Below are 15651 nucleotides of genomic sequence, written 5' to 3'. Positions count from 1 at the left end.
GCAAGAAGATGTTGTTGTGATTCTTTCGAAGTTTGGTGTTGGTGAGAATAAAGATTTATATAAAGTAGTAGTGCAGCCTTATAAAATCAACTTTTATAGATGCACAACTGTTACTCGTGTGAGAGATTGGCAAGGTGTTGAGTATGGTTTCAATTTCAGAGCTTATGAAGATATTCTTCAAGGAGAGGCGTTAAATGCTTTGAGTGTTGGTAATGTATATTTTTGTAATCATGTCTTACTTGTATAATATTAGAGAGTTTTACTTATATTCTTGTATAATGTGATCATGTAGATGTTGCTGGATCTGTGATTTCTTGTGGAGATCTTGAAATCTTCGACCTCCAAAGGAGATTAAGAAGATGAATTTCGATATTGAAGATTTGGAGTAAGTTGTTGTTTATATGTTCAGTTATGTAGTGATCATAAAATGTATTTAATGATGTTAATAAATCAGATGAAGAATGTTTGTATTTAATGTGGGATCATGTAATGGTAATAAATGAGGTTTATATTGTTTGTATGTAATGCTGAATCATGGTAATAAATGAGGTCTACAGTTTATTCTTAGTGAATATAATACTGAAATTGAAACCATTTGCTACTTTAATAAATGTTATAGTTTTCCTGATTTATTTTCTGTTTTTATTCATGCAATGTTGTTTTGATATGAATATTCTTTTCATGTAGTGGTAAGGTTTTGCGGTGTACTGTGTAGAAAGGTTATGCTCTGCAGATTAAGGACTTCATTTCTAAAATCCCACCTCATGAGCATGTGATGGTTGTTATACAACATGGAAAGTGTAAGGAATGGAAAGGTATTTTTGTTACTTTCTGCAAATCATAACTATACTGTCTATTTCTGGCAATATAAAGACAGGTATACATTAAATATCTATATACTTTTCCGTGTAGGTGAATATACTGTTCAAAGTGACAAGTTTGCAACACGAATTTTTCTGAATCAAGAAATTGATGAAGTTGATGAGCTAAGGAGGAGGTAATTCTTAATATAATTTCTATTATATATAGATGGAAAAGTCAAATACTTGGTTTCATGTCATTTGTATACTAATTCTAATAATTTGTGGTATTCAAAAGGCATATATTGAAGTTTGGACAAGGGAGTAGTTCTACTTCTCAGACGATACTATCGTCTCAGAGTATTTTTCCATTACATAAAGAATTTGTAACTGAAGGTGTGAAGAAACATGTTGATGAGATTAGCGAGATAGAAGAGGTTTCACTTCTTTGTATATAGTTTGGTTTATCACCTACGTGTTTTTACAGGAAGTATGTTGTGTTTTTATAGGAAATGTCTTGTGTTGTGGTTGCGACAATTAAGATTGTGCAAGAAGAGTATGGTTGGTTTTATGCTGCATGTCGTAAGTGTTTCAAGAAGGTGATGGGTAAAAGTGAATACTTGCAGAATGTTGAGAATGTTTCAGATGATATTCTTTGATTGCCTGCGACTTCTTTGGTTTGTATCAGATGTCATACTGAATGTACATCGATCACCACAAAGTAAGCAATGATGATTATTTAGAGTTATATTTATATAAGTAACATTCTAAGACTCATATTTGAATATAGTTTTGCAGTTTACTTAGTTAGTTGTGTATATTTCAGGTTCAAGGTGCAAGTGCGGGTTCAGGATGAGAGTGGTAGTGTTTCTTTTGTTATGTTTGATAGAGATGTTCAGAAGCTTCTTGGATTAGTGGCGAGTCACATAAGAGAGAGGCGGGTTAAGGCCAATGATAATGGATTCCCTCATGAGATATTTCGATTGGTTGATAAGAAGGTTGCTTTTAAGATTGACGTCTCAGAGTTCAATCTTAAAAATGACTATCGTGTTTATACTGTGCAAAAAACAACTATGGATCCAGTAATAATTGCTGAGTTGGTTGGTAGAGATGGTAATGGTGATGAAAATACTGAGGAGGTAGCATATAAAATTACTCTTTCAATCTATTTATTTTTCTTTTGAGCTTTAAACACTGGATTGTGTACTTTTTTTTATATGATATCATATATTATGTTCCTTTACGTTACTCAAGAGGTAGCTGACGTTAACCTTTCAGACTTCTTAGGTGTCTGCTGAACGAACTTTAAGGGTGAGTATTTATTTTTAAAGTATGTTTAGTACGTTTAAAAAGAGTTCATTATTTTATTAAATGAGATCAATAGTTGTTTTGTGATCTGTTGGAAGGATGTTGTCTCTATTACGGCCGACTCTTCAGTCGTTGAAGTTGAAAAGGATTCTGGATCAAGTCCCAATGGAAAGCGGATGGCTCAAGATGCTGATGTTGCCAACGTTGGTGAGCTATCCACTAATGTGAGAAGAACCCGGAAGAAGCTGACTAAGGTTAACAATTAGATTCTTATGAAAAAACAATTGTTATGAGAGATAAGTAGAAACCACTTATTTTTTGAAGAATCCTTGTGGTTTTTATTTATGTCTGTTAACTATTGTTTTAACAAATTGTGGTTAAAAGTTTTGTTTGTAATGCCTACAATGATGAATATGTTATGTAATGTCTATTGGTTGAATATCAAGTAAGGTTAACCTTTATTATACATGTTTGGTGATATTGATGGACTGGATAAGTAGTAGGGTTGTATATTATTGTAAGATTGATGAATGAAAATTTAATCAATTGTTTAGTCGGAAAACTGTTGGGGTCTGAGACACATTAACATCTTTTAGAGGCTAAGCACTTAACCCCTAAGTACTGTTAAAGATCTGTTAAAGGTTAAGCACTGTTATAGGGTGCTTCAACAGACTATATGAGCAGTTGATCATCATCCGTTAAACATCTTATATTATAAATCTTTTGTTCAATTGTTTAATATCTGTTGGTGCATAGCAGAACTTAGGTTCATCATACATTTTGCTTCACGTGCTAACATCTGTTAACCCTTAAGCACTGTTAAAGATCTGTTAAAGGCTAAGCAATGTTATAGCGTGCTTCAACAGACCTTATGAGCTGTTGATCATCATCTGTTAAAGATCTTATATTATAGATCTTTTGTTGAATAGTCTAATATCTGTTGGTGTACAACAGAACTTAGGTTCATTATCCATTTTGCTTCATCAGCAGAGCTTCTCTTTAGCAGACTTTTGCTTCAGCAGTCTTTGTGTTAACAGACCTTTCGGTTCATCAGCAGAGTTTGTTTGCCTCATGTGCTGAGGTTGTTTCGTTTAAGTAACAGACTTTTCTTTTAACAGTGGTTGTCTTCAACATATGTTTTGGTTTGCAAAGTTTAGCGAAACAGATGTTGAGTTTGTCCCTTTGGTAGGAGCAGTTTTTAAAACACTGTTATTTGTAATTCCATTTCGTATACTATTTTATTAATTTTGAGTGATATATTTCTTTTTGTTGAGTGACTGGGAAATGTAATAGAAAATAGTAATGTTTAGATGCAAAATATAGTAATTTTTACTTAAAAAATATAAAAAGGTAAAACCACAGTTTTGAAAGTATATACTAAGACTACATAACTTCATTCCTAAGTTAGTTTCCAAACAAGAAATATGTCCATCAAACATGTCAACTAAAACATAAATTATACAAGGCTAAAAAGGTGTTCAAAGATCATGTCAACAAACTTCAAAGTGTATTTTATTTCCTCTTACACTTTTTCCTTCGACTATCTCAAACCTCAGCTTTTTCCCCACAGATATTCCCGTTTCATCCATGATACGCTGCCAGTCTGTATGCATCACTAGATGGTTGTTGTCGTCAGGTGTTCTAGGATATCTCCTAACAACCAGCTGTACCAAAAACTTCACATGACCAAATGACAGCACAGCTTTACGGTAATCATTTAGCTGGTGTTCTCGAACAAAGTTCCTCGGTATTGCCTGTAAAGGAAAAAATTTTCTTTAGTTATTCATTCAAAATAGCATATACTTTAAGTAATAACAGATAGATCTAAGATTATAAGTAAAATCAACTATATTAAAAGTGGATATGTAAATACCAAGCTGTGTGTCTGTAAAACATGGTATTCAAACTGTTTTTTTATAATGTGGACGCCTTTTGCGGTGTTGGTGATTGGTACGGCTGCAGTGATGTTTTGTCTCTCCGTGAAGTGCAATCCCGTCTTTGTTAAAAACCTTCACTGTCACACCCCCCAAAATACCACCTAGGGAGTGTCCCCGTTAGGCATGTGACGAACCAATAACGAGCCACTAATCATATTGAACCAATCACAAGAGTTAAATAAAATCATTATTTATTACTGAAAAGTATCGTCAATAAGTTTGAATGAAAACCAACATGTTCAGCGGAAGCAAAGAAAACATAGTTAACTGTTTTCAAATTAAATGTATGTAATCAATAAACCCATCATTTGTATCCAATCAGCACGACCCATGACCACTCCAGCTACTTCAGACAGCAAGTTCCAAATCCATATAGTCTAACGACCTGCGAGCATGCAACAAGTGTATCAGACAACGCTGGTGAGTTCATAGTTTTACGAAACTTTGGTAACCAAGTGTTTAGTTAATCCATTGAATTTAAATCCGTAATATCTCGATACTGAACAAGACGGCTCCTGATGTATGTTTTGCCCGTTCTCCAGTGCTCCTATCAAAGCACTGGGCCCGACTGGGTCATTAGTTCACACCCGCCCTCTCTCAGGAACGGGGTGAGGGTGCCAAACCTAAGTAGCGCTACCAACTAATACCCCGCTACCACCCACGATAGCAAAAGATGGGACTTAAGAGATAGAGAGTGTGAATATTATCCAACATCCCAGTTTTACCCAAAAGATTTATCCCTCCCCGGGATACCCACTGAATGTCCCAAACTGTAACACCCATCTAATTTTCTTGAATATAATAATAATTCCAAAACGTTTTAAATAAAACATGTTTAGATAACATAGATTTCATACATCAAGTTCATAAGTAGCGAAAAGCTTAGTCAACTAAAGACTAATTTAAAACATTCAAAAGTTGATGGTTAATTGTTTACAATCCATAAACGTAGTCAATTAAGAGATAAACTAATGCGGAAGCTTGTGGATAGTGTTCGGTTCCTCAAAAGCTAGCTCGATCATCCTCCGATTAGTTCCAACATTCACCTAAGGTCAAAACCACAACAAATATTAGTTTTAGTGAAGCTACAATAAGTATAACCAAGTTCCAAAGATCAACAACCAAGAAAAATAAAAATTTTCCGGTTCAGAGGCGTCGCGTGACGCTAAGGGGCTTGGCGTCACGCCAAGTCCTGTTTTTCACAGAATGTTCGTTGTTGCTGGTGCTGTACATTCCCAGCTCCAAGTATTTTCAATCCCAACTTAAAAACACCATAACTTATGATCCGTAAGTCCGTTTTTAGTGATTCTTTTTCCTACACGACCGTATTTAAATTACCGACGTGTCTACCATAATTATTTTCCCGAAAATTTGGTTTACGGACTTTGTCACTAAAAGCTCTATATGGATATTCGACCCACTTTATTTACACAACTTTGCTACTATACACTAGCATCTTTGAGGCGTTCTCACCTAACATCCGGGGCTTGACACCAATTGCATTTCCTTGCCAATTTCCATGACTTAATGCACTCGAGCTTGATGTCACTTTTGCTAAGTAATTAGACATCAATGTTACAATTTACACCATTATCCGACCCGTTGGCTCATCTTATGGAATTCCTCCAATGCGATGCCTACCAAACGGTTCTTTACCAATTTAACTATATTGGTTTAAGTAACAATCATGGTCACTATTGTCGTGACTCCTCTTATAACAACTAATCAACCCGTTTGACTATCTAGTGAAACCATCACTTTCTTAACAAGTCAAATCCAATCCCAAGTCTTTGTATTGACCCGTTTGATGTTCAAGTGAACTACGCCACTTTAGAATGCATCAAACGCATCCTTAGCGCTTCAATTTCATATATATATATACACACATTAAACTCAAACAATAATGTACAATTTAACGCGACTAAAGTCACGTACCTTTAAAGCACTCCTTTTCCACGTGTATCTCCTCCGGCGTGTCCGCTCGACGTCCCGGATTCCTTGCCTAAAGAGTTCAATTTACAACAAGTTTAGAACTCTTTCTTAAGCTTTAACGCATCATTTTCTTAACACATTCAAATCTGCGTTTTACCAAACCTTTAACATTTTAACCCTAATTTAGGCGTTTCATCGAACACCTAGCGGGTCAAGTTTCTACATGATCTAAACCAATTTCATGACTTGAAATTATCATCCAAATTAACTTCAATTTGACAACATACACATATTTTAACATCAATAATTTTAGGGATTACCTCAAAATTATAATTTACACTAGGCAAGAATCTTAATCCTAGTGTTTATCAAGTTCTACTAACATATTAATCACCCACTATGGTGATTTCAATCCATATAACTATCATGCAAAGATTTGACAAGAATTCATCTAGGGTTTATCCCCAAACCCCTTATTACTCCCAATTTCATGTTTACAATCACCAATTAAGCTCAACATTCATATTTCAATCATATGCAAGAATTTGGGTTGAATCTAAATGACCGAATTTGACATACCTTATGATCCCTTTGACGAGGTGATCAGGATTCTATGCTCGAATTTCGATTTCTAACTGATTTAGGCCTTCAATTTGCAGTTTTTCTTGTGAACTAGGGTTTGAAAGAGTGGGTGTCGCCCCTGGGGTGGTTCTGGTCGATCAGACCTCTCTAATGAGGGGTTTGATTTTTGTTTTACTATTTTAGTAAATAAAATTCAAAATTTGACATTATTGGCCCCTCAACTTATTTAACATAACTTTTGTTGTTTTAACCCCGTTGTTAGTTAACTAAGTTAGAAATTTCTAGATGATAAATTCTCATTTATTTAAACTTTATAATTTTAATATAAAGTTTTATATTTTCGGGGTGTTACACAAACCACCGGGACACATGCTCAAAAGTAATGAACTCACCTTTGGTTTGCTCGGTTGGACTATCTACTCGTTTAACAACAGTGGTCAACCGAGTCCTATGATGGTTACACATATAACAATCAGTTTACATATAAGCACAACGCGTATCACTCCATATTTCACATACAATTAATTCACATATTCCATAATCACACATCATCTTATTTAATGTATAAGTAACACTCATATAGTTTAAGTCATGACAACATCATTAAACTGTCTCTAGCATATAATTAATTCATATAAGAGATTAGTGTTTATGAGGTTTTCAAGAACCATTCTAACCGAATATATATATACATATATATATATATATATATAGTATAACCTGGTCATCATCAGAGAACTAGTCAACATATCAAGATCATAGAATTACATAACAACTTCCATGCATGCACTTATCACCCCACATCATCGATCCATTACAAAACATGTTAACTAATAGGTGTTAGTGTGTGTGTGGTCTAGCAAGTCATCGGCCCCCACCTAAACATGTGCACATGACTACCTACCCATCCTTATATAAGCTGACAGCATTTCATGATTTGATTCATTAGTTTAATAATAACAATACAATAATGGATCATCATTAGCGAGCCATCATCACATGGCTGCCCTTTTGAGCCGACATTTATCAAAGTATTCAGGAGGTTATTGGACCGAATCATTGAGTGGGCTGATAACCTATTGAACTGCTAACTTATATGATGACTAATGAATCTAGCTAAAACACATGATGGCCTGTTAACTTATGGAACTTTACAATCACATACATAAGGCATCAGTGGTCGACAAGGGTTAATGTGTTTAGTAATTCTCTACATGCAGTCTTGATAAACTCTTTTGACATCACAAGTGTAGGTTGACCGCTAAAGACCTATGATGGGGTCGATCAATAATTTGTCACATGGACTTATGTTTGTTTCATATGTATGGGCTGACATAACTTTTGCAATCATTCTATCAATTAATGAATTCACATGGTCTTACAATTCTAATTCAATATACTAGTGATTGGACCGATTAACACTACAAATTGATTGGACCAAATCTTATCTAAATGGGCTGCATAAATTGTCTTATGTACTTTCATGAGCCGCCAAAACAACAAACAATTATATGATCTTACAACAGCAGATGTGATGACAACTAATCATTAGTAGCATGTGAACTTTAATTCAGCATTAATGACATGCACACAGATTATATTTACAAACGAATAATGGCTGTCATATCTATTATAGTGGGACCCTCCCCTTCTCGACGAAACCCCATGTTTCGTCGGCTTGTGGTTTGCCATGCTTCGTCGACAAGGCCAGACGACGAAACACCATGTTTTTTCGGCCAGAGGTTCTTCATTGGGGAGTTTCGTCGCTTAACACATCCTAGAACAGATCAGTCATATTCATAATTTACAGTTGCTTGAAATCATATGGGTTCTGGACAATTATTATCATTAGGTCGACGAGTTAGTGGGCTGCCATCTCTTTTATTAACACATGCAATTCAACTTACACAATTCACAAATCTCGAACATAATTGGGCCGCACAATTGAAATAGGCTGACACTAATCACATGTATTCGTGATCTGCTTTGTATCAATGACCTAGTGCAATTCTAATTCATTGATTAATCATCACAACATCCAAATCTGACCTAATCATTGGTACAAAATATAACATCATTCATAATAAACTCATGATCACTAATTAAATCGAACAAGCACAGTCACAAACAATCCACAGATTTTGATCATTAAAGTGAAGACATACTAACCGAATTACGAGATGGAGAGTAGCGTACAAAATCCAAGAAGGAGAAGGCTTCGATCCCGAGAGAGGGGCTGCCGACAAGAGCTAGACATGATTAGGGTTTGCAAGTGAAAAGGATTATGTGAATGCCCTCATATTTACTTACGTACAAAAGAAATAAAGGGAGGGGGGGGAATGGGCCGAAATTGGTTTGGGCCGAGAATAGACATGCCAAAAGCCTAAGAGTCACGAGGATACGAAGGTGAGCGATTAAAATAGAGATGTGCGGTTTGAAACTTCATGCGGCCCATATACAAAACCCATAATAAATAAATGTGTCACAACCACTGACTTATCATTGAACGTAACAGTTTTATTAACGTACAAATAAGTTAAAATACGAAAAACAAACGTATAGGAATGGTAAAGCACGAGTTGTCACATCATCCCTAACTTGAAAGAAATTTCATCCCGAAATTTGATAAGCAATCCAAAATAGCACGGCGTTAAATCAGGATGATTGTATATTTTTTTTCCCAGGTGCCACATCATCCCCAACTTGAAAGAAATTTCGTCCCGAATTCACCAATGATATCAGAGGTTGATACAGCCAATTGGACAACTGTAGATACTAGAGCTACTTCTGATTACTAGGTTCCCACAGGAACTCTTGTCCACATCTTGAGTTCCAACGAACTCTCATGATTGGAATTCGACTATGCTAATGAATCTTGACTTCCTGGTCCATGATTTCAGTAGGTTCCACGACAACCGCAACTTGTCATTAACCTCAGACTCTAGTAAGGGTGTCACAAGCGTTTTCATCGGACAAATACTGCCTTTGATTCGAAACATAAATGACGTCATGCACGTTATCCAATTCGTCAGGTAACCCGAGTTGGTAAGTCACATTACCTATTCTTCTCAGAATGGTGTATGGCTCTAAGCGATGTAAGTTAAGCTCGCCACGCTTTCCAAACGCACCACACCCTCCCAGGGTGAGACCTTTAACATGATATGATCGCCTACAGCGATCTTCCAGTGTTTCCTAAGCTGATCAGCTTTCCTGACAGTCACGCGTTGCCATCAAATAATTTCCGATCTAAGCAATCTTCAAGAGTTTCGAGCACAAGTCCTGGACCTGTGATTAGGTTGCCATCCATCTTAATCCAACAAGGAGACTAGCGTTACTATCCACACAAGACCTCTTACAAAGTTTTCTGAGTACTAGAATGGTAACTGTTGCAGTATACTCAACCAAGGGTAGGTGTCCTTTCGAACTTTTACCAAGTCAAACCTACACATGTTCACAGCATGTCTTCAAGTGCCATGATGGTTTGCTTATTCTGCCCGCTCGTCCTATGGTGATAAGTATTACTCATGCCCAGACGTGAGCCAAAAGTATCGTGCAATGCCTGTCATAAATCAGGTATAGATCAAAATCAGAGAACATTTGCAGCTGTGTAGACTCGCCGGTTTCCTTGATTGTAAGAAAATGTGCTGGTTACGAGAGACAATCAACGATCACCCAGGTGATTTTGTTTCCGTTTCGAGTTGTAAAGTAGATTAGTGACAGAATCCATGGCAGTCTGTTCTCATTCCATATGGGTGCCTCTGGTTGCTGATACTTCCCCTTGACTTTCCCACAAGTCAAACATCATTCATATACATAGCTAGGTGGGCCTTCATGTAACAACTGTCACTAAAATCAATAATTAGGACAATAATTAGTCAATAAGAAAACCCTAATTGAGACACCCAAGTAATTCTGCATTGGCCCTAAAATTTTCAGAACAATCGGAAACAGGATCAGGGCCCCTAAAACTCAAGGGGGCAAACCCTAGTTGAATAATTATCTAAATTAAAAGTTGCTATGTTCTGATTGGCCCAATTGTTGACTCACCAAAGCTAGTCCCGAGCCTAGGCAGCCTATGAATTAGACTGCTTAGCTTACGGACCGCAAGGGAAAGGGTTTACGGTCCGTAAGCGAGTCTCAAAAATTGCTATAAATAGCCGACCTTGGGACTTGAACTGAGAAATGAAAACGACGTAAAGTTGTTGTCTGTACATCGAGTTAAGGCTGTAATACTACAATAAACACACACACGATCACGAGGTGCTGCCGCAATCAGGGTAATAACTCGATCGCTATTACGATTCAACGTCCGATCGATTATAACTATCCAACGATTGTCTGAGTGCTGCTCAAATTGAGCTGATACTTTGTTATTCATTGTGATTTCGACTTGAATGTTTGAGTGCTGTTCGAATTCGGACTATGCTCTGTCATTCGTTGTGAATCCATTGAATTATTAAGTATTGCACTTATTAATTGTTGTGAGGGTTTAATCTCGTGAATTGACGTAACTGCTGAATTAGTTACTAACCCGTTTGTGTGTACATTGTTAATTAAATTAGGTTAATCACAGGCAAATCAGTAAGGCTTAAACTCTGCTCGTAAAATCTGCAAAGTGAGTCATTCTCTTTTTATTAACTGTTTTACAAAACTCCAAATTATTTTCAAAGTTATAATTACAGGGATTAAGTCTTTGTAATCACCAAGATACAGCCGGTATGTGGGGTTTTGTATACATTACTTGATAATCTTCAACATTGGGGCAGCCAATGGGTGATATGACCATAATCACATACACCACTGGACAGGTCGGCCAGTGGGTTGAGTGATAAAGTACCGTGGGTAGTTGGTTTGGTATCAGAAACATTGTAATCGCTCTTAATACTGTGAATTATAACTAATGGGTCGTTTTAGTAAAATGAATGATTCACTCAGTATTTCCCCACTGACAAAACCTTTTTCAAACATGTTTCAGGTGATATGTTGTGAGCAAAGAAAGAGAAGTGCCGTGAAGCACTCCCAGCTTAGAAAAGTGGCTCAGTGTAAATAAATAAAAGAAACATGTTTTGAAAAATAAAGATTTCCCTGGGAAATCACATTGTTGTAAATTTCGGGAGTTTATCCCTAAAGTTATAAAGCGAGCAGTTTAAATTATTGAAAGATCCTGTTTTACAAGACTTCCGCTGTCGCCTAAAATTTAAATACCGCAGGATTTCTGTCCCGCGGCTCCGGAAACGGGTAAAACCGGGTCGGGGGCCGTGACACTTCATGCCCGATCACCAGTGAAAGATTTATAGATCCTAAAATCCGGACGACTAGAGTATCGAGGCCGGTGTGCTTGGCTCCACGTGTTCCCTACAGTTGTCGTATAATGAGATCCACACTCGCTCCTGGAGATAGCGGATATCACCTATCCCGTCAAGGGTTGCTTCTTCATGCCCCGCATGGGTTCAACTTTGAAAATTTTCTTCCTTCAGTGCTCTAGTTTGAACAGAGCAAGTCTGATTGGGTAAGTTAGAGTCGATAGTGAGCTACAAAGCTCAAACACGTTCAAGTTCCACAGTCGTAATCCTCCCACATGTTCCATCCAACGATGCCATTTACCAATTTAGCTCTTTCGAAACCAGGGTACACGGGAGGCCCTTGTGATCGGTCTAAGTAACTCATTCGGTACCGTCCAAGTAATGCCTCCAAATAAATCCAAAGACCATGGTGTCCACCTCCAGTTGTGTGTTGTGTAATTTCTCTTTGTAACTCCATTACGTAATTCATCACACTTTCGTGTTGCGTCGACGCGTAACTGGGACTCTGATTCGAAACATAATGATATACCACTGAATCACCCGCGCCCTCGGGTAAAAACGATGCTCAGTGCATTGCAGAGTTGGGATTCGAAAGCTGGAATGACGTCCTCCTGTTCTGTCTTTCACGAACACAGCACCCGGCTGTTGTCACGGCCCCCGACCCGGTTTGACCCGTTTCAGGAGCCGCGGGACAGAAATCCTGCGGTATTTTTATTTAGGCGACAGCGGAAGTCTTTTAAAACAGGATCTTTAGGATTAAAACTGCTCATTACATAATTTAGGGATAAAACCCCGTAATTTACAATAATGTGATTTCAATGGAAATCTTTATTTTCCAAAACATGTTTCTTTATTTATTTACACTGAGCCACTTTTCTAAGCTGGTAGTGCTTCCTGGCACTTTTCTTTGCTCACAACAGATTACCTGAAACATGTTTGAAAAAGATTTTGTCAGCGGGGAAATACTGAGTGAGTTCATTCAATTTTTAGGAAATGACCCATAGTTATAAATTACAGCATAAGAGCGATTACAATGGTTCATATCTTATTTTTATCTGGCTTTCTGTCACAATGGTGACAAGTCACAATGGTGACGATGGTCATACCACTATTAGGTCAATGAACTCTAATAGTGACGTTTCTCCCTAGTAGGTCAATGAACCTAACTGAGAGAAATAGTAATGTGCACAATACCCCACTAACCAATAAATCAAGATATCCACGACTTAGTCCCTGTAATTATAACACTTTGAAAATAATTTGGAGTATTGTAAAACAGTTGATAAAAAGAAGAATGACTCACATTGCAGATTTAACGAGCAGTGTATAAGCCTACTGATTAGCCTTGATTATTTCTAATTTAACAATAATGCACACAAAACAGGATTAGTGATCAATACAGCAGTTACGATAAATTTCCAAGATCAATTTCTCACAATGAATGATTAAGTGCAATACTTCAACTCATTTATCAAAATGACAAACGACAAAGTATAGTACTTCAACTCATTATCGAATTATCGACAACGACAAAGTACAATGCTTCAACTCATTTATCGGATTACCGACAAACGACAAAGCATAGCCCAATGTGGGCGGCACTTAGACATTCTTTGAATGTATTGATTCCGGAAACTGAATCGTAATAGCGATCGAGTAATTACCCTGTTATTGCGGCAGAATTTCGAGATTATGTGGGTTTTTGTAGTATTTTGACGATATCTGGACGTACAAATTGAATTTTACCGTCGAACCAACGCAGGAAATCAAGTGCCAAACTCCTCTATTTATACTGGAAATTTGACGCCGTCGCGTAGCGCGAGGGGGTACCCCTATAGGCGTCGCGCTACGCGAGTGACCACCCTACTTTCATAGAGTAGCCCTTCATGCATGTAGGCTTGCTGTGTCGACAGTTTTTCAATTTTCGAATTTTACAATTAGTTATGAAGATAATCGTTGGCTAGGGTTTATCCCCCCCTGAGTTTTAGGGGCCCTGATCCTGATTCTGAAAATTCTGAGAATTTTAGGGTTTGCGTAGAATCACTTGGGTGTCTCAATTAGGGTTTTCTTAATAGCTAATTACCATCCTAATTAGGGATTTTAGTGACAGTTGTTACATCCTCCCCATCTTAAGAAAAATCTCGTCCTCGAGATTCACTGAAATAGATGAGGGTATTTTCACTTCATTTCTATTCAAGTTCCCAAGTATACTCTTGTTCTCTTCTGGATTCCCATTGGACTTTCACTAACACTAGTCGTTTGTGTTTGAGAAACTTAATTTTCCGATCTTCTATTTGTAGGGGTTTCTCTATCATTTATCTCTATATCTTGAAGAGGTACTACCAAGGATTCGCCTGATAGACGTTTCTTGAGATTGGATACATGAAACACATCATGTACTTCAGCTAATTCTTCTGGTAGTTGTAAATGATAAGCTACTGGTCCTATGCGTTGGATTACTGGAAATGGTCCTACGTATAAGAGACTTAGCTTCTTCTCTTACCGAATTTATAAATTCCTTTCCAAGGAAATACTTTCAATAGCATTTTGTCTCCAACTCGAACTTCGACGACTTTTTGTTTATTATTTGTATAGTTCTTCTAACCGTCTTCAGCCTTTCCTTCGTGATACTGAATATCACAGTCGTAATCATCGAGGATTTCCTTTTTCTCATGTTTAATTCTTGTTGCTCAAATATGTATCTTAAATTCTTATGACCTATATGGATAGTAAGCTTGCTTAGATAATGTTTCATAATCTTAAGGGTAACTTGTGGTTTCTAATTTTTAAGCTTACAAGTGGTAAGGCTTTCTTCGTGCTTTTGCAATTGCCTTGATGCATACACAATTTCCTTTTTGTGTCGCATTACCATATATCCAAATTTTAACTTTGAAGCATTACCGTATACTTTAAAATCTTCTGTTCCTTCTGGTAAGGCTAGCTAGAGGCTTCTTTTTGTTTGGGTTCTTATTTAGAATTAACTGTGTTAACTTAGTTAAGGATATACCTATTTAAAAGAATCCTTAATAAACTGCCTATAGTATCCGGATAAATTTACAAAATACTTACTTTTCATTTAAAGATTGCGAACTCTTCCATTGCTATCTTAGCAGGATCTAAGTGAATATCTTCATGATTTATCATGTGACCTTACGTGGTTTATTTCCTATAATCATAAATACTTCTCCGGCGGTTACCTGGATTTTCTATAAAGTTCTTATCACAGAGAATTCGAGTAGGGTTGGCTACTAACCAATCTATTTCTAACACAACATTACACTTGGCTAATTTCATAGGAATTAGGTTAACGAAGAATTATATGACCTGAGAGTTCTGTATTTTCCTTTTTTGCATGTTTTGACTGTAAAGGTTTGTCTAAGTTAAGAGTTTGACAGAATGAAGTATTTATAAAACTTTGGTGTGTATCAGAGTCAGTAAATACTTTTTGTGTAAACGTTGTAACCTAGGACGTACCGGCTATTACATCTGAAATGAGCTCTGTTTCCTGAGCAGTCAATTGAAAGGCTCTTGCATTCCTTTTTGCTTCTTCTGCAGGTTTGGCTTTAGTGTCAGATGGTTTGTTCAGTTTTGGACAATTTGGCCTAAGATGTCCAGTTTCTCCACAGTTGTAACAAACTGAAAATTTCTTCCTTCTGCAGTCTTCTTCCTGATGCCCCGGAATTTTGCAAAAATTGCAGTATCCTTTGCATCTTCCAAAATGCTTTCTTTTGCAAAAATTGCAAAATGAACTAGTAGAAGATTGCCCATTCCCTCCTTTCTTAAAATCGT

The sequence above is a fragment of the Helianthus annuus genome, chromosome 3 (genome assembly GCF_002127325.2).
Source record: "Helianthus annuus cultivar XRQ/B chromosome 3, HanXRQr2.0-SUNRISE, whole genome shotgun sequence".
Classification (NCBI taxonomy): Eukaryota; Viridiplantae; Streptophyta; class Magnoliopsida; order Asterales; family Asteraceae; genus Helianthus; species Helianthus annuus.
This window is presented reverse-complemented; position numbering follows the sequence as displayed.